Here is a 20,577-nt window from a genome sequence, read left to right as displayed (position 1 = left end):
GTGTCTATGGGTATGACACTCCAGAAGAGCTAAACGTGGTATAAGTACATAAGGTTCTTCGCTACGTTGTGTATTTTTATTATCATCATCATCATCATCATCATTATCTCAGATAGGGAATGGAAAAGAAAGTTGCTTAATTTTGTTCTTAACAGAATTGTTTGGTAAAAAGCTGTGCAAAGAGTTCTGTATATCACTGAAAGGTCTCTAAGGAAAACCATACTGTGTAACAGCTGTTAAGACACCTATAATACACCTTCCTCATGAATTGTTCTTGCACGATTCAGGAAATAGGTTTGCAAGACAAATTCTGTTTCTTCATGAATATATAATGGCATATTAAGCTCAGTTTTTTTTAGGGGCCGCGGTGGCTTAGTGGTTAAGACGCTGAACTGCAGACTGGAAGGTCGGCAGGACAGCAGTTCGAGACGCTAGTGCTGCGTGACGGAGTGAGCTCCCGTCTTCAGTCCCAGCTCCTGCCAACCTAGCAGTTCGAAAGCAAGAAATTGCAAGTAGATAAATAGGTACCGCTTCGGCAGGAAAGGCAACAGCGTTCCGTGCACCTCGGTGTTCAGTCATGCCGGCCACATGACCACGGAAGCGTCTTCGGACAGCGCTGGCTCTTCGGCTTAGAAACGGGGATGAGCACCACACCCTAGAGTCAGACACGACTGGCTGGGGACACCTTTACCTTTTTAAGCTCAGTTTACCAGTTTTGAACAAAGAATGTGCACTGTGAAGCTTATTTAGAAAAAAATTCTGTTTTGTCTCAGAGTTGAAACAGCAGGAATTTATTTTAATTAGAACTAGTCATATTGAAAAGTATAACAGCAATTTGATTAAAAGGTTTAAATAAGATAAATGTCACAGAGACTATTTTTTTTAGACTTTATTGAAATGCTTCCACAAAATGTCTATAGAAAATGTATTTTTCCTGATAGCAGAAGATATATGGTGAAAACAAGTCATGACATTCCTAAATCAGTGAGGGGGAACTTCTGGCCCTCCAGATTTTGTTGGACTACAACTCTTGTCAGCCCTAGTCAGCGTAGTCAAGGGTGAAGGACAATAGAAATTGCAGTCCAACAACATCAAAAGGGCCATACATTCCCCAGACCTGCCCTAAAGCTTTCAAAGGTGAGTACTGGAAAATTCAGGTGAAAATCTGCAACATCAAAAACAAAGTCAAGTTTTATGAGCTTGGTATTTTTCTTAAGACTATATTACATTCTCCACATATGTTGGGCTGAATTTTCAGGCCACTGAAAGACTAGGGGGTCACACAAACCCTGAAGGGATAAACATGTTCCACTTCTCAAACCAAAACAGAAAAGTGATTAGGTCCTTACATTAACAGAGTAAGTCCTGGTCCACATAACAGAACAAGGCAGTAGAGTAAGCTGTAGGGGAGACAATCACTTTTTTAAAAGGATAGATAGATGGTGATAGGTGATGATAGACAGAAGATAGATAGATAGATAGATAGATGATAGATAGATAGATAGATAGATAGATGATAGATAGATAGACAGACAGACAGACAGACAGATAGATAGCAGAAGAAAAATAGCACAGCAGAGACAGAATTTCAATAGAGTCTTCTCCCTGCCATGCTAGCTGTTTCCAATTTGCATTAAATGTTTTCTTGTTTATTTTACATAAGGCAGCATTCAAAAACGGCACCTCCCATCTGCCATCCAAGTGGCACAGTCTAATCTCCCACCCAAGGATTCTAAAACTTCATATACATTTAGTTAGTTAGTTATCTATCTAATAGGGATGTATGAAAGTCACCGAAATTCTGGCCGGGGGGGAGGCGCTCCGTCCCTCCACCCCCAAATCCTGGCCGGCTGGGCCGCAAATGGCGGCGGCCATAGCCGCTGCCATTTGCGTCCCTGCAGTCAGCCGTGATAGGCTATGTAAATGTTTACGTAGCCTATCATGGCTGAGTAAAAAAAAAAACACGCGCGTACGCAAATGGCGGCACTCATGGGCGCCGCCATTTGCGTTCCTTATTTTGGCACGTCTAGTCTACGTAAACATTTACGTAGACTACGGCAAAAATAAGGGGAACACAAATAGCGTAGCATCTACGCTATTTGCGTTCCCCTTATTTTTGCCGTAGTCTACATAAATGTTTACATAGACTAGACGTGCCAAAATAAGGAATGCAAATGGCGGCACCCATGGGCGCCACCATTTGAGTACGTGCGGTTGGGTTTTTTTACTCAGCCGTGATAGGCTACGCAAACATTTACGTAGCCTATCATGGTATTTTTTTAAAATCTAGCCGTGATAGGCTACGTAAACCTTTACATAGCCTATCATGTTTTTTTGGTGTTTTTTTTTTTTTACTGGAAATGGCGGCGGCGGCGGCCGGTCAGAAGACAGGCCGCCGCCAAAGCCGCCGCCACTGCCGCCAGGAGGATTCGCCCAAGGTAAGTCCCGTCCCGGGGTGGGTGGGTGGGCAGACCGTTTCGCACCAATTTCAGGGGGCCGAATGCGCTGGCATTCGGCCGCCCCGAGATTCGTGGCGAAATTCTCTGACATCCCTATTTCTAGACCACTCAGTAGGTGGACCTCTCTGGGTGGTTCACTACTGGATGTCTGTGTTGGCCTAAGAGAACATAATCTATAGGAGCCATCCCAGAGCTACCTAAATAAAATGGAATGTTTATTTTGGTGGTTGAAACCATTGTGTTTGTCTTGGAAGCAAGCAAGCAAACACACACACACACCTTGAGATGGGAGGGTGAAGAGATAGAGCAAGAGAAAGACCCCCCCATGCAAATTGGCTGGAGCAAAGGTAGAAAACAAAGGTAGAAATCAAAAGGTGGAGAATGTGCGGGAAGGAAATAGAAAAAAAGCAGGACAAGCCTTCCCCACACCAGGCTTTTTATCCCATAAATTTAAGATCGCCTGTTTTCATACACTTCCGCTTTTTTGCCCAGGGAGTTCCTCTATGTACAAACTCTATACTCTATATGTTTCATTATACAGCCACTCTTTTCATGGAGAAAATCAACTCACAATATTTAAATTGCTCCTTTAAAAAACAGGATAAAGGTCAGAAAGCATGGGCGAGGTCCTGGAGCTTGATGATGTCATGTCAAGAACCTGCAAACGTCTGGGAGTAACCAATTTTGATCATAGGGTGAAAGCCCTGTGTGGAGGAGCCCAAGAATACTGGAACTCAAAAAAGTGAGTCAGGGAATGGAAACCACAGGCCTCGGCTTCTTTTCCTTTTACCAAGGAATAGGGCCCGTTCCAAACTAATTCATACATTACCTGGAGTGGTGTGGTTCTCCTCTTCTCCTCATATAGTTAGGACAGACTGTGTGGCTTTCCATCATCTTAGTGGGATAACCCCAGTGGTATATATTGTGGTATATACCTACATGTGGATGGAAGACATAGACTCTCCCTGAAGAGGTATCCACTACATGGAATGTAGGCATCCACTATACCACTCCAGGTAACATGTGAATTTTAGGCAGGTGTAAATGCAGACAGAATAATCCTGTAGTACCCCAGTGGAGTAGCTAAGATGGACATTAGGAAGGTAGTGAGCTCTCCCACACTGGAGGCATTCAAGAAGAGGCTGGACAGCCATCTGTCAGGGATGATCTGACTTGGATTCCTGCACTGAGCAGGAGGTTGGACTCAATGGTCTTGTAGGCCCCTTCCAACCCTACTGTTCTATGATTATATGATTCTCTGGCTAACAGAAATGAACTTTTACTTGAAAACATCCAGCTGAGCTGACGTTCTGGGTCTCCAAGTATTGTAATGCCAGCTGTTGCTTTTAGACCACACGATACTGATGGGGCCCTAAAAGGCCTATATTTGGCACTCTCACAAATATTGGCAAGAGGCTTATTTTCATTTATAACTCTTGGAATTGTTACAAGGACTGGCTGCAGTGTTTTCTTTGGGTACAAAGTTTCAATTTAATTATGTAACAAACTAAACATTACATGAATTTATGGTCACCACTCAGGTTTTGCTCCCACAGTACTGAAACATGTGTTTACTGCTTACCGTTAAAACTCATTGATTTCCTTTAGGAATTCATTCTTGTTGAGTGTGAATAAGTCCATCTATTTCACATTCATGTCAACAACTGAAAGCATGCAAAGATAACTTATTTTCCCTTTGGCTACAAGATGTATTTTATTTTTGGGGAGGCACATTTACATTTTTTCCCTTCAAAACATAATGTGGATGAAATTAAAAAGCAGCACTTCTTATGAGAGGACTACTAATTCAGCTGGTAAGGAAATTTTCATTACATTGTTCGATACAGCAGCTGCTTATCAAGAGAATGCACTGAATACTGTCCCCCTTTTCTGTATATAACTAAGGTGACACGTTCCTTTAAAAAAAAAAAAAGTAGGTCCTGTCTCCAGAGGTGAGGTGGCAATGCAGTGTGGCAAACTTGTCCATGTGTAAATATAACAATTGCTCATGTCCAAAATTCAGCTAACGCAGAAGCTCTGTCCACACAATTCTTTGACGATATATGTAGGGATGGCAGAGAATTCCGCCACGGATCTCGGTGAGACCGAACGCCAGTGCTCCGTGGTGGAACGGCCTGCCACCCCCTCGCCACCCCGCGGATCACCCCCAGGATGAGACTTACCTGGGGCGGATCTTCCAGGCGGCGGCAGCTCCGGCAACCGGTCTTCCGACTGGCTGCTACCGCCGCCATTTCCAGTGTTAAAAAAAAAAAAAAGACGTGATAGGCTACGTAAAGATTTACGTAGCCTATCATGGCTAGGTTAAAAAAAAAATGATGTGATAGGCTACGTAAATCTTTACGTAGCCTATCATGTCTGACTTTAAAAAAAACAACGTGCGTACGCAAATGGCGGCGGCTACGGCCACCGCCATTTGCGTTCCTTATTTTGGGCCGTCGTAGTCTATGTAAATATTTATGTAGACTACAACGGCGAAAATAAGGGGGCACGCAAATAGCGTCTGCTGCTGGCGGAGCCGGCCAGGATTCCAAGGGGAGGGACGGAGCGCTTCCCCCCACCAGCGGAACCTGGCGGAGGCAGGTAAGGCCAATTTCGTACATCCCTAGATATATGGCTATCATGGTCTAAACCAGTTGTTTGACTGTCAGTGGCATACTTGTAACAGAAGAATGAGGAGAAGAATGATTGACAACAGGGGGATGTGATGGGATGATGGGTAGAGGTAGAATGAATAACAGGTAAGCAAGGTCTAAAATATAGTAAAAGAAAGAACTCTCTTCACAGATTCCTCTTCTGAAAATCCCAAAGAAGAAACTTTGTACACCCATGAAAGAGTGCTCTAGTTGTCTGAACTGCAGGATAATAAAGCCAGCTAATGAGAATTCACCTCAGCCACTGGGTAGTGAGGATTCACCTGAATCAATCCATCTGTAAGCACCTTGAAAACAATGCAGTGATTACTCGAAGCCAACATGGATTTGTCAAGAACAAATCCTACCAGACGAATCTGATCTCATTTTTTGATCAGGTAACCTCCCTTGTGGACTGTGGGAATTATGTGGACATAATATACCTTGACTTCAGCAAAGCTTTCAACAAAGTGCCCCATGATATCCTGATGAGCAAACTAGCTCAAAGTGGGCTTGATGAGACAACGATCCGGTTGGCTACAGAATCAGACTCAAAGAGTGCTTATCAATGGAATCTTCTCAAACTGGGGAGAGGTAATGTGCAGGGTACCACAGGGCTCAGTCCTGGACCCAGTGCTCTTCAACATTTTTATTAATGACTTGGAAGAGGAGGTGCAGGGAATGCTGATCAGATTTGCAGATGACACAAAATTGGGCAGGATAGCTAATATCTCGGAAGACAGAAACAAAATTCAAAGTCATCTTGATAGACTGGAGCACTGAGCAGAATGATATTTAATAGGGATAAATGCCAAGTTGTGCACCTAGGAAAAAGAAACCAAATGCACAGTTGCAAGATGGGGGATACATGGCTCAACAACACTACAAGCGAGCAGGATCTTGGAATTGTTGTCAATCACAAGCTGAATATGAGCCAACAATGTGATGTGGCTGCAAAAAAGGCAAATGCTCTTTTGGGCTACATTAATAGAAGCATAGCTTCCAAATCCCGGGAACTACTAGTTCCCCTCTGCTCAGCACTGGTTAGGCCTCATCTGGAGTACTGTGTCCAGTTCTGGGCACCACACTTTAAGAAGGATGCAGACAAGCTGGAGAGGGTTCAGAGGAGAGCAACGAAGATCATCAGGGGACTGAAGCAAAGCCCTATGAAGAGAGACTGAAAGAACTGGGCATGTTTAGCCTTGAGAAGAGAAGACTGAGGGGAAATATGATAGCACTCTTCAAGTACTTGAAAGGTTGTCCTGGAGAGGAAGGCCAGGATCTCTTCTTGATCATCCCAGAGTGCAGGACATGGAATCATGGGCTCAAGTTACAGGAAGCCAGATTCCGGCTGAACATCAAGAAAGACTGTTAGAGCAATACAACAATGGAACCAATGACCTAGGGAAGTAGTGGGCTCTCCCACACTAGAGGCATTCAAGATGAAGATGGACAGCTATCTATCTGTCAGGGATGTTTTGACTTGGATTCCTGCATTGAGTAGGGTGTTGGACTCGATGGTCTTATAGGCCCCTTCCAACCCTCCTATTCTATGGTTCTATGATATTATTATTATTATTATTATTACATCTATAATTTATATTCCACCTTTTTTCCTCTTGCAAGGAAGGAACGCAAGGCAGTTTACATAATCCTCCTCCTCTCCATTTTATTCACACAAGAGCCCTGTGATATAGATTAGGCTGAGATTCAGTGATTGGCCCAAAGTCACCCAGTGAGCTTCATGGCCAAGTGGGGACAAGAACGCAGAGGAGGGCAACAAAGATGATCAGGGAACTGGAAACAAAGCCCTATGAAGAGAGACTGAAAGAACTGGGCATGTTTAGCCTTGAGAAGAGAAGACTGAGGGGAAATATGATAGCACTCTTCAAGTACTTGAAAGGTTGTCACAGAGAAGAAGGCCAGGATCTCTTCTTGATCATTCTAGACTGCAGGACACGGAATCATGGGCTCAAGTGACAGGAAGCCAGATTCCGGCTGAATGTCAGGAAAAACTTCCTGACTGTGACAGCAATATGACAATGGAACCAATGACCTAGGGAGGTGGTGGGCTCTCCCACACTGGAGGCGTTCAAGACGAGGCTGGACAGCCATCTGTTGGGGATGCTCTGACTTGGATTCCTGCAGTGAGCAGTGGGTTGGACTCGATGGCCTTGTAGGCCCCTTCCAACCCTACTATTCTATGATTCTATGATTCTCTGAACCTGAAGATGTAGCGTTTTGGACATCCCCCCCTCAAGAAACCACTAGTTCATGCAACACCCCAATTCTTCATATGCACCTCCTTATCTCCAATATTACCCACCCATCATGATTTAACCTCACTGGCCACTGAGGAAAGACTTGGAGGCACTGTGCCCTGATTTCAGAGCCTTGCCCATCTCAAAGCTATAATGAGGAGCTTCACTTAGGTGCAGTGGTGCACTGGTAAATTTTGAAGTGTAGGGGCTCATCATGACAGTCACCATAGCCACACACCCCAAGTAGGGTCCAGAGATTCAGGAAGCAGTGTTGATACATATCAACAAACCACTTCTAGTTGTTTTCATCTCTGCCAGAAGCAGGTCTTTTGTAGGGGTGGACGAAAGTCACTTACCTTTTCTCGCAGCTTGTTCGCGGTGGGGGGGAGCGCTTCGCTGCTCCCCCCGCGAAGTTCAGGCCAGGGGGGGAGGCTTCCCGCCTCGCCCGGCCAAAATTCAGGCCGGGGGGGGAGGCTTCCCGCCTCGCCCGGCCGAAATTCAGGCCGGGGAGGAGGCTTCCCGCCTCGCCCGGCCGCGAACACGAAAGTAAAAAAAAAACAAAAACAACGTCCCCTGATAGGCTACGTGACGATTCACGTAGCCTATCACGGCTGACTTTGCAAATCTTGCCGTGATAGGCTATGTGAATCGTCACGTAGCCTATCAGGGGACGTGTTTTTTTTTTCTTTCTTTCATTGCAATGGCGGGGGCGGCAGCCGGTCGAAAGACCGGCTGCCGCTCCCGCCCCGCTCGAACACCGGACGAACCGCCAGCCGGACCCACCGCCGGGAGGGACATTCAGGGAAGGTAAGTCCCGTCCCGGGGGGGGTGCGGGGGGCGGGGGGAGTGCGGAGGATTTCTCCCCGAAACTTGTTCGGGGGGCCGAACACGTTGGCGCTCGGCCCCCCGAAGTTTCGGGGAGAAATTCTCCGCCATCCCTAGTCTTTTGTAAAGCTTATGTGTCCTTATTATCTATTCAAGACCAAGCCACCCCCAAAGACATTGCATTACAACAGAGAACAGTATAATGTTGCTGGGAAAATCCATTTCTCCCCAGCTGCTGTGAGGATTGCAGCTCAGTTCAAAAGGAACAGGAAAGTGTGATGGGGGGGCACAGATGACGTCAGCATCCGAGTGCTGGTGCTGTGTCCCTGTCAGTTCTGGCTCTGCTACACCCCTGGCCTTGCAAGGCCATACCAGCTCAGAAATCCATTTGGCTCCTCCACTGTTTTTCCTGGAAACTTGAGTTCCCATCCACACCACCATCACCACCATTTTCAAACAGGCTTTTGGATGATTATGCTCAATGTATACTTGGGCCTTTATCACATACAAGGGCCATGCACCACTTTGGCCAGAGGCCCGAAGCCCAGGTCAAAGCAGGCCACTTCGGACCCCTTCCAAGGTGAAGCAGAGGGGGCACAAAGCAATATGAAGTGGGTTGGAGGCTCTCCAAAGCACATCAGTGTGCTTCAGAGCTTCGGCACCCTGGCCCAGCCATGCCAACACCTCCAGCTCCTTAGCTGACCTGCCCATCACTGCTGCCTTCACTGCTTCTGCCGCTGCTGCTGCTGCTGCCACCTCTGCCTCCACCACCACCACTGTCATTGCCATTGTCGCCTCCACTGCCACCATTGCTTCTGCTGCCAGGAAGTTGCCATTTTAACTATGGTGACTCCCTGCAACAAAAGCTGGCACATGTCCAGGGATCAAGAGCTGGCGGCAGTAATAATGGTGGCTGTGATAGCAGCGGTAGAGGAGGAGGAGGCAGTGGAGGAGGAGGCGGCAGTGGAGAAGAAGGAGGCAGCCCAGTTAAGGAGCTGGGGGTTTGCACGGGGGTGTCGGGGGGAGGGGAATTGGGATTCAGCCATCCGAATCCAGGTTCAGGGTCGAGGAAGTGGCTTCCGAGTTGGACTGGGGGGTCCATGCAGAGCCCTATTACATACTATGCCTCCACACCCTAGCACTTCCAAGAACGGTAAAGAAGGTTTGTCTATTGTAGGCCCAACACTTGCAGAGAAAGAAAAGTCAAGAATGCCAGGAAAGAGATCTTTAGCAAGGACACAATAAGGACACACTTCCAAGAATGGTAAAGAAGGTTCGTCTATTGTAGGCCCAACATTTGCAGAGAAAGAAAAGTCAAGAATGCCAGGAAAGAGATCTTTAGCAAGGACACAATAAGACTTTTGTTCAGTCATTAAGTCATGTCCAACTCTTCGTGACCCCATGGATGATCGCACGCCAGGCCTTCCTGTCCTCTGCTCTTTCCCGGAGTGTGCTCAAGTTCATATTCCTTGCATCAGTGATGCTATCCAGCCATCTCATCCTCTGCTGTCCCCTTCTCCTTTTGCCTTCAGTCTTTCCCAGCATCAGAGTCTTTTCCAGAGAGTTTTCTCTTTGCATTAGGTGGCCAAAATATTTGAGCTTCAGCTTCAGTATCTGTCCTTCCAATGAGCACTCGGGGTTAATTTCCTTTAGGATGGACTGATTTGACCTCCTTGCAGTCCAGGGGACTCGTAAGAGTCTTCTCCAGCACCACAGTTCGAAAGCATCAATTCTTCGGCGCTCAGCCTTCCTTATAGTCCAACTCTCACAGCCATACGTTACTACTGGGAAAACCATAGCTTTGATTATACGGACCTTTGTCGGCAAGGTGATGTCTCTGCTTCTTACTATGCTGTCTAGGTTTGCCATAGCTTTCCTCCCAAGGAGCAAGCGTCTTTTAATTTCATGGCTACAGTCACCGTCTGTGGTGATCTTGGAGCCCAAGAAAGTAAAATCTGTCACTGCTTCCATTTCTTCCCCTTCTATATACCAGGAAGTGATGGGGCCAGATGCCATGATCTTCGTTTTTTTAATGTTGAGTTTCAAACCAGCTTTTGAACTCTCCTCTTTCACCTTCAACAAGAGGCTCTTTAGATCCTCTTCGCTTTCTGCCATTAGGGTGGTATCGTCTGCATATCTGAGGTTGTTGATAATTCTCTCAGCAATCTTAATTCCGACCTGTGATTCATCCAACCTGGCATTTCTCATGATGTACTCTGCACATAAGTTAAATAAGCAGGGTGACAATATACAGCCTTGTCGTACTCCTTTCCCAATTTGGAACCAATCAGTTGTTCCATGTCTGGTTCTTACTGTTGCTTCTTGACCCTCATACAGGTTTCTCAGGAGACAGGTAAGGTGGTCTGGTACTCCCATCTCTTTAAGAATTTGCCACAGTTTGTTGTGATTCACACAATCAAAGGCTTTAGCGTAGTCAATGAAGCAGAAATAGATGTTTTCCTGGAATTCTCTTGCTTTCTCCATGATCCAGCGAATGTTGTAGGGATGTACGAAATTCACTTACCTTTACACGGATGTGATTCGTGGTGGGGGAGGGAGGTGCTCTGTCCCTCCCCCCGGAATCCTTGATGGGCGGGGAGGCGATCTGGTCCTCCTCCCTGGAATCTTGCCTGGCCGGCTCTGCAGAGCAGCCGACCAGGGCCGTCCGCAGCTGGAGTTCCAGCTGTGGACAGGCTGCTGCGGATGCAAATGTATTTACGTAGCCTATCACAGCAGGCCAAAAAAAAAAAGCATAAGCAAATGGCGGCGGCTATGGGGGCCGCCATTTGTGTTCCATATTTTTTGCCATTTTAGTCTACATAAATATTTACGTAGGGTATTATGGCGAAAAAAAGGGGAATGCAAATAGTGTAGTGGGCGCTATTTGCGTTCCTTTTTTTCCTGCCATAATAGCTTACGTAAATATTTACATAGGCTAAAACAGCGGGGGGGGGGGAAGGAACGCAACTGGTGCCCACTACGCTATTTGCGTTCCCCTTTTTTTCGCCATAATAGCCTACATAAATATTTATGTAGGCTAAATCAGCAGAAAAAAGGGAATGCAAATGGCGGCCACTGTAGCCGCCATTTGTGCACGCTGTTGCTGTTTTTTTGGCTTGCCGTGATAGGCTACGTAAATACTCGTGTAGGCTATCACAGCAAAAAGCAGGATGCATGTGGCGGCCATGGCAGCCGGTCGAAATACCAGCCACCACCGGAGCCACCAGAGCCGCTGCCACCGGAACATCCGCCCCAGGTAAGCTTCGTCCTGGGGGGGATTCCGCAGGGGGTCAGGGGGTGGGAGGCCGTTCTGCCACGGGTTTGGGGGGGCCAAATGCCAGTGCATTCGGCCTCACTGAAATCCATGGCAGAATTTTCCGCCATCCCTAGAATGTTGGCGATTTGCTCTCTAGTTCCTCTGCCTCTTTGAAACCCTGCTTGTATTTCCGGTAGTTCTCGGTTCACATACTGCTGAAGCCTAGCTTGTAGGATTTTGAGCATAACCTTGCTGGCATGTGAAATGAGCGCAGTTGTAGAGATGTCAGAGAAATCCGCTCGAAAGTCAAATGGGACCGAATTCAGGCACATCCGGTCCGCGGAACCCTCCGCCAGGATGGGGCGCCCCAGTCTACTCGAACCGGAGCTCACGCGGTACTTTTTTTTTCTCTCTGCCAAAAATTTTACGAAGGTATTTACGAAGGAAACTTCGCAAATCGGGATGAAAGATGGCGAAAGGGATTTTACGAAACTATTTAATAAATATGCAGTTTCCTGCTACAACGTGGCTTTCTTTCGCTGGGAGGGATGGGGTCATGAAGTGCACATAACCTGCCTGAGGCTGAGTCATGAACTGCACGTAGCCTCATCTTTTTTTTTTATTGTCTGTGTGTGAAGGTGAGGTCAGGTTCAGGTCAGGTGAGGTCAGGTGAGCGAGATCCCTCCAGGCCACCCCCCCACCCCACCAGGAAGATAACGTCATTGAGGGGACAGGGAGGGAACTCATCGAACATTTATCCCGCCTTCACATAGGACGGCGGTGTGTCCAGCAGCCTCAGTTGCTCCAGTCCAGACTCCAGACTAGAGACCAGAGGCGCCGCTGCTGCAGACAGAGTGTCCGTCTCCAGCAGCTGCAAGGAGTGTGTTTCTGTGCCCCCCCCCCCCGTTCTATGGCACTGCAGTTCAACTTTTATTACAGTGAAGGTATGTTCTTTCATATGTTTACTTTACTTGAATGTGCCCCTATGCTTAGTGATTTTGGGGTGGGTTGGAGGAGCAGGGGGAACTGGGAAGGCATCCTCCAGCAGCCTTTGTTTAGGCCTGCCGGGAAGGACTCCATCCTCCATCCTCCTGGGCTTTCCAGGATTAATCCATGTGCTTTTCAACTCCATGTGCGTGTGCCCCTATGTACTTAGTGTTTCTGAGTGGGTTGGGGCAGGGGGAACTGGGAAGGCATCCTCCAGTAGCCTTTGTTTAGGCCTGCCGGGAAGGACTCCATCCTCCATCGTCCTGGGCTTTCCAGCATTAATCCATGTGCTTTTCAACTCCATGTGCATGTGCCCCTATGTATTTCTGAGTGGGTAGGGGCAGGAGGAACTGGGAAGGCATCTTCCAGCAGCCTTTGTTTAGGGCTGCTGAGAAGGACTCCATCCTCCATCCTCCTGGGCTTTCCAGGATTAATCCATGTGCTGTACAACTCCATGTGCCCCTATGTACTTAGTGTTTCTGAGTGGGTTGGGGTGGGGGAGACTGGGAAGGCATCCTCCAGCAGCCTTTGTTAGGCCTGCCGGGAAGGACTCCATCCTTCATCGTCCTGGGCTTTCCAGGATTAATCCATGTGCTTTTCAACTCCATGTGCGTGTGCCCATAATGTTTCTGAGTGGGTTGGGGCGGGGGGAACTGGGAAGGCATCCTCCAGCAGCCTTTGTTAGGCCTGCTGGGAAGGACTCCATCCTCCAGCATCCTGTGTGTACTGTAGGCTTGTGTTTTTCAGGCCTCATGGATGGACTACATCCTCCATCCTGGGCTTTTCAGCCTAATCTGCTGTACAATATGCCCCTATTTAGTTAGCATTGGATGGCTGGATTGGTGGGTAACTACTTCTACACTGCACTATATCTGCGATTGTAGGCTGTTCACATGATTTCAGCTTTGCCACATGCATTTATGTCTCCTTCTGCCCAGAGACATGAACACGGAGAAAAGAGGAACCCGTGGTCAATCCAGCACTCAAAAGAGGCATGGACGCCCAGTGAGAACATACACCGCTGAGGTTGCATTTCAGCAGTATTTTAAGAATGAGATGGAAGAGGAGGAAGCCCAAGGTGTGACCAGCAGCGACAGCAGCCCCAGCCCCAGTCCACCCCGCACCCGTAAGCAGCGCACACCACCATTCCGCTAAAATGGCGGAAAATGGCACAGCCGGCCACAACTCCAGAGGAAGAGGAAGAAAGTTCATGGATGGTGAGCGGAAGGGCAGTGTCTCCAAAGCGGATGAAAATGTTCCCAAGGAGATTCTACAGTGGTGGAATGAAAGTCAAGATATCTACGTCATTCCAAAGGATGAATCTGGTAAGACTCTGTCATCACAGGTGCTTGTAAATATCTGGATACAAATAAATATCTTTGAATATTTGAATAGTCCCTACATTAGCCTTCTGCAACCTGCAGCCTTCCAGATGTTTTGGGCTACAACTCCCAGCATTCTTGACCATTTGTTGTGCCAGCTGGGCCTGATGGGAGTTGAAGTCCAAAACCTTTGGAGGGGACCATTTGGGGAAGGGATCTTCTTCTTCAATATGACAAAACATACACGACTGTTTTACATTCATTCTTATTCATTGCTGTGAACATATTTAATATTATTTAAATGTTACATGGTACTCCAGTACTAAAGAAAGCCCCAAGTCTCTAAAAGAACTGCAATACTTTCTCAAACGATACACCTTTTCAGTGGGAAAACACTTCAGTGTTTTGTTCTTGCTTTGTTTCTAGGGATGGCGGAGAATTTCTCCACGAATCTTTGGGAGGCCGAGCGCCGAGGCATTCGGCCCCCCAAAAGTGTTGGGGAAATTCTCTGCCGGCCCCCTGCCCCCCCCCCCGGATGGGACTTACCTTCAGCGAATGTCCCTCTCAGCAGCAGGTCCCAGCAGCGGTTTGGCGGTGTTTCTTCGGGGGCGAGGGCGGCGGCTGGTCTCCTGACCGGCTGCCACCACCGCCGCCATTACAAAATAAAAAAGTAAAACAAAAACAAAAACACACACCCATGATAGGCTACGTGACGATTTACGTAGCCTATCACGGCTAGATTTCCCAAGTCAACCGTGATAAGCTACGTAAATCTTTACGTAGCCTATCATGGGTGACTTTGGGAAAAAAAAAACGCAAATAGCGTTCCCTTATTTTCACCATAGTCTACGTAAATCTTTACGTAGACTAGACGTGCCAAAATAAGGAACGCAAATGGCGGCGCCCATGGGCCGCTGCCATTTGCGTATGCACTTTTTTTTTTTTTTTCCAAAGTCACCCGTGATAGGCTACATGATGATTAACGTAGCCTATCACGGCTGACTTTGGAAATCTAGCCATGATAGGCTACGTTAATCGTTACGTAGCCTATCACGGGGGTTTTTTGTTTTGTTTTGTTTTTACTTTTTCTTTCACGGCCGGGGAGACGGGGCGCTTCTCCCCGGCCTGAATTTTGGCCGGGCGAGGCAGGATGCCTCCCCTCCCTCGCCTGAACTTTGGGGGGAGAAGCGAAGCAGCTCCCCCCCACCACGAATCACCCCTGCGAAAAGGTAAGTGACTTTCGTACATCCCTATTTGTTTCCAAAGCCATTCATCATAGTTTGCTGTCTTGTTTGGCCTTGATCTCTTTTAACTAGAGCTGCAATGTGAATTGATTAAGCAATTACATTTCTGAGGATGGTTTTTAAAACAGAGCCTAACTGATCAGGCACTGCTCCCAGGGGACCACAAATGCACCCTGGAAAAAGGTGGTGGGATTTGCCAAGTATGTGCTCAGGACCAGCCCTATCATTAGGTAGCAGCGAGGTGTTGGGGTACAGAACTGTGGGTGCTCCTCAGACTGTCTTGTACCTCCTCAGCCAGCTTGTTGTCCTCTGGTGTGGTGGAAGAGGCTCTCCCATTGTCACTGTTCCAGTAAAATTCAGCTATCGCTCTATGTAGGATGGAGGGGTGCCATTTTATCATTTGCCTCAGGAAGCAAAATGCTTTGGGCCAGCCCTGTAGGTGCTGAGTCCCACACAGTGGTATAATAGAGCTGATGCAAAGGAGTGGACCTTGCAAGGGAGCCAGATATCTCCTCCCCCATGCTTTTTAGACTTTCACCAGTGAGGACACGTTTAGATAACTCTCGTTGAGTTTCGAAGTCTGTACTGTACATTTTTTTTGCACCTTGTTTGTGTCATGTGTTTTCGCAGTGCTAGCTAGTGCAGTAGTAGCTTACATCTGCACCTTGTGTCATGTTGATTGATCGCAATTCCAAGCTATGTTTCATAGATTTCTACAACTACACAGTTTTATTCTCTTGGCTATTACTCATGTGTAAAAGTTGCATTTCTCATGAAACTCTGCTTCTATCTATTTTGAATCTTTACAGAGATGCCCACAACCGTCCTCCCTGCATCAGACAGTGGAAGTGGGACAGGTGAACCAGGTCCACAGCTGCCTGCTGATAATCACCTCGTGGGCGGCAGCTCATGTGATTTTGAAAAAAAGGCCGGAGGACTTAGTGTCATCAGTGATCCGGATAGCGAAGATGATGAGGAGCCCTTCTATATCAATGATGTCCCTCCTGAGACTGGGTCTGACTCTGTTTTCCACTTCCAGCCTTCTGGGTTCTTTGGGAGCAATCCCAAACCTCAGGAACAAACATCCCCTGCTAAGTACTGGTCAGCACCATCAACAACACCAACAACAACACCATCCACAGATGAGCGGAAACGTGCAGCTCCCAATGCCACCTCATCTGGAACTGATACCCCCATTCCCCAAAGAAGAAATGCTGGTGGCAGGGTGAGCTCCTATGTGTGGCGCTTCTTCAAATATGCAGAGAACGACCGCTATGTTGTGCTTTGCGATATTTGTAGAAGCCGTGCTAGGAAAAGAAGGGGGCTGTAGACAAGTGGGCACGTCTGCTATGAGGTGACACATGGAGGTGCATCATGCGCTTCTTGTGCCCAAAGATAGCAACGGGAAGCCACAACCATCCAAAAAGAACAGTACCGCCTTCTTTGCCTCATCTTCCAAAGACCTCACGCAAAGTGGTCCGGGTGAGAAGGGCACAGAAGGCAGCTTTGCTAAGAGGCAGGCGTCACTGGAGAAATGCCTCACGCTGACACAGAAATTCCCCTCTGACAGCGTCCAGGCACGAAGGTTGAATCAGAACCTGACAGTGGTCATTGCATAATGTATGCTTCCCTTCTCCCTGGTGGAAGATGAAGACTTTGTGTGCTTAATGAAGAGATTGTGCCCTCGGTGGGATGTCCCCTCTCGTCACTACATTAGTGGCATAGCCATTCCAGCCCTGGCTTCTGAAATCAGAAGGGTACTCCAACAGGATTTGAAATGTGCAGTTGGAGGAAGTGTACATTTAACGAGTGACACATGGACAAGTAACCAAACAAAGTCTTATCTGTGTGTCACCGCGCAATGGGTATCCATCAGTGCGAGCAGCCAACTGACTCGTAGAATAGCGACATTGGCCCTCACAGTGCTCTCAGGGACCTAGGGATGGACGAAAGTCCCTTACCTGGTCCTGCAGCTTGCTTCACGGTGGGGGGGAGGCGTTCTGTTCCTCCCCCTGAAATTCTTGGTGGGGGGGAGGTGCCCCATCCCTCTGGCTGAAATTCTGGCCGAGGGGGAGGTGCCCCATCCCTCCGGCCGCGAATCCTCCTTGCTGGCCGGGATGCAAATGGCGGCGGCCGTAGCCGCCGCCATTTGCATCCCTGCAGTCAGCCATGATAGGCTATGTAAATCCTTACGTAGCCTATCACGGCTGGCTTTGAGAAAAAAAAAAGCACGTACGCAAATAAGGGCAACGCTATTTTCACTGTAGTCTACATAAATGTTTACGTAGACTACACGTGCCCAAATAAGGAACGCAAATGGCGGTGCCCATGGGCGCCACCATTTGTGTACACGCTTCTTTTTTTTTCCCCCAAAGTCAGCCGTGATAGGCTACGTCAGGATTTACGTAGCCTATCATGGTGTTTTTTGAAAATCTAGCCATGATAGGCTACGTAAATCTTTACGTAGCCTATCACGTTTGCTTGAGTTGTTTTTTTTTTTTTACTGGGAAATGGCGGCGGTGGCAGCCAGTCGAAAGACAGGCCACCGCTGCCTCTCCCGTTGAACCGCCGCTAAACCGCCGCCGGGAGCCGCCAGCTCCAGGGACATTCTGGAAAGGTAAGTCCCATCCTGGGGGGGCAGGGGGCGGACCGTTTCTCCACTAATTTCGGGGGGCTGAATGCATTGGCATTCGGCCTCCCGGAGATTTGTGGAGAAATTCTCCGCCATCCCTAAGACACACACAGCAGAAAACATCAGCAGTAGCATCAGTGGTGTTGTTCAGTCCTTGTTGGCCTTCTTAAATCTAACAGTGGGCTGTGTAGCAACAGACAATGCCTCCAACTACCTAAAAGCAGCCCGCATCGCACGGCTAAACCACGTTCAGTGCATTGCGCACTGTTTGAACCTTGTGGTGTGTTTCGGATTGAGCAACGCATCTCCTAAAATAGGCAAGCTACTTAAGGTGGCCCGATCCATTTGCACCCACTTCAGGCAGTTCTGCTCAGCAATGGAGGCAATCGGCACCATCCAACATAGCTGTGGCCTTCCGGAACACAAATTCATTTTGGATGTGTGCAAACGCTGGAACAGCACATTGCATATGCTTCAGAGACTCTGTGAGCAGAGATCAGCTATAAACGACTACATTACTGAGAAACAACACCAAATTTTTTGTCACACCACATCAGTGGCTCTGGATGCAAGACCTGGTGGACATTTTAAACATATTCGATGAATGCACAACGCTACTGAGTGCAGACTATGCCACACTGAGCCAAGTTCTACCTGTGCTGAAGATTATAGAGGGGGTGCTGAGAAAAAGCCATGCTGAGCTTTGTGAGCGCACCAGTTAGGGTTGGCGGAGAATTTCTCCCCGAAACTTCGGGGGGCCAAGCGCCAATGTGTTCGGCCCCCCGAACAAGTTTCGGGGAGAAATTCTCCGCACCCCCCTGCACCCCCCTCCCGGGACGGGACTTACCTTTGGCGAATGTCCCTCCCGGCGGTGGGTCCGGCCCGTGGTTCGGTGGATCTTCGTCCGGGGCGGGAGTGGCAGCCGGTCTTTCGACCGGCTGCCACCGCCGCCATTCCAAGAAAAGAAAAAAAAAACGCCCCCGTGATAGGCTACGTGATGATTAACGTAGCCTATCACAGCTAGATTTGCAAAGTCAGCCGTGATAGTCTACGTAAATCGTCACGTAGCCTATCACGAGTGACTTTAAAAAGAAAAAAATAAGCGCGTACAGATAATGGCGGCCCCCATATGGAGCCGCCATTCGCGTTCCTTATTTGGTCGCTGTAGTCTACATAAATCTTTACGAAGACTATGGCGAAAATAAGGGCAACGCTATTTGCGTTGCCCTTATTTTCGCCATAGTCTACGTAAAGATTTACGTAGACTACAGCAACCAAATAAGGAACACGAATGGCGGCTCCCTATGGGGGCCGCCATTTGCGTACGCGCTTTTTTTTTTTTAAAGTCACCCGTGATAGGCTACGTGATGATTTACGTAGCCTATCACGGCTGACGTTGCAGATCTAGCCGTGATAGGCTACGTTAATCGTCACGTAGCCTATCACGGGGGCGTTTTTTTTTTTAACTTTTTAGTTCGTGGCCGGGCGAGGTGAGGCGCCTCCCCCCCGGCCTGAATTTCGGCCGGGCGAGGCGGGAAGCCTCCCCCCTGGCCTGAATTTCGGCCGGGTGAGGCGGGAAGCCTCTCCCCCCGGCCTGAACTTCGCGGGGGGAGCAGCGAAGCACCTCCCCCCCACCGCGAAAAGCTTCGAGGACAGGTAAGTGACTTTCATCCATCCCTAGCACCAGTGTTGTAGGCAGTCAAGTCCCCAGTCCTGCAGTTAGGCTTGCTGAATTCCTTCTGCAGGAGCTGGGCACCAACAAACACATCACTTCGATGAGGGGGGACATGAAATACGTTGCTGCTGTATTCCTTGAACCACGGTTCCGGGATAGCACAACAAGGGTGGTGCTGCCAAACCAGAACCCTGACTTCCAAAGTGTAAAAACCTATTTGACAGAGAAAGTCATGGAGTGCTGCCAGAGAGATGTGCTGGATGAGAAGGAGCTGGGGAAGAGTGAGGCTAGTAGGACTACTACCTCCCCTGAAGATAATATCTGCAGCAGTAACACCATCACCAGCAGGAGGGGCAATGATGATGCCACAGCAGCTACACCACCAGCACAACATACAGACACAGGGGCATCTTGTCTCAAGTTCAACTTGTACTCCTCAATGGCAGTGGAGCTCAGTGTAAGTGGGAGCAGGCAGGGGGAATGTGCCAAAGCAGCCAGGAAAGGATCAGCTTATGATGTGGCTATCCAGGAACTGGAAGCTTATGCCAGAGAGAGTTTCTCGGGAATGCAGAGCAGCCCAGAGAGTGATCCTCTCCTATACTGGGAGACAAAACGTGGCGTTTGGCCAAATCTGACCAAAGTCGCCATTTGGCATATATCTTGCCCTCCCTCGAGTGTGTCCTCTGAAAGGCTTTTCTCCACCACTGGCAACTTTGTCACCACCCACCGAAGCAGACTCACACCAGAACATGTCTCCACCCTCGCCTTCATACGCTCCAACAGGGGATGGATTCCCGAGGAGCACCTCCCTCCACCACCACCAGCTGTCAGCAGAGCAGAGCAGACATCAAGTGACAAGGAGGACCCCTGGGATGATGATACTGCTGCTAATGTGAGCCAGAGTTCTGAGGGACAATGAGGCAGAATGATATAATTTGTGAGTGTGGTCACATTGAGGTGTCCCTCAGAACTTTGTCCAAACAAGCAGTCCCTGTCTGGCCTGGGCAGAGCCCAAAGCACTGGCGATATGTGGCGGAGCTTTATAATAACTCACATGCAGAGTCCAGTTGCGCTCCCTGACTGTGTGTGGCAGACTATGCAACAGTGTACATCCCTACTACACACACACAGAGTTTTCTATGCATCCCAGTGTACTTCGCTATAGACTGTATATGTGTATCTTTACCTCTCTGAATGTTAGTATGATTCTGATTCCCCAAATGTATGTATAGTTCTAATTCTCTTGATGTGTGCTTTTAATTCAT

This window comes from Heloderma suspectum, chromosome 7 (genome assembly GCF_057233095.1).
Source record: "Heloderma suspectum isolate Gila_16-S chromosome 7, 16-S_ref, whole genome shotgun sequence".
Taxonomy (NCBI): Eukaryota; Metazoa; Chordata; class Lepidosauria; order Squamata; family Helodermatidae; genus Heloderma; species Heloderma suspectum.
This window is presented reverse-complemented; position numbering follows the sequence as displayed.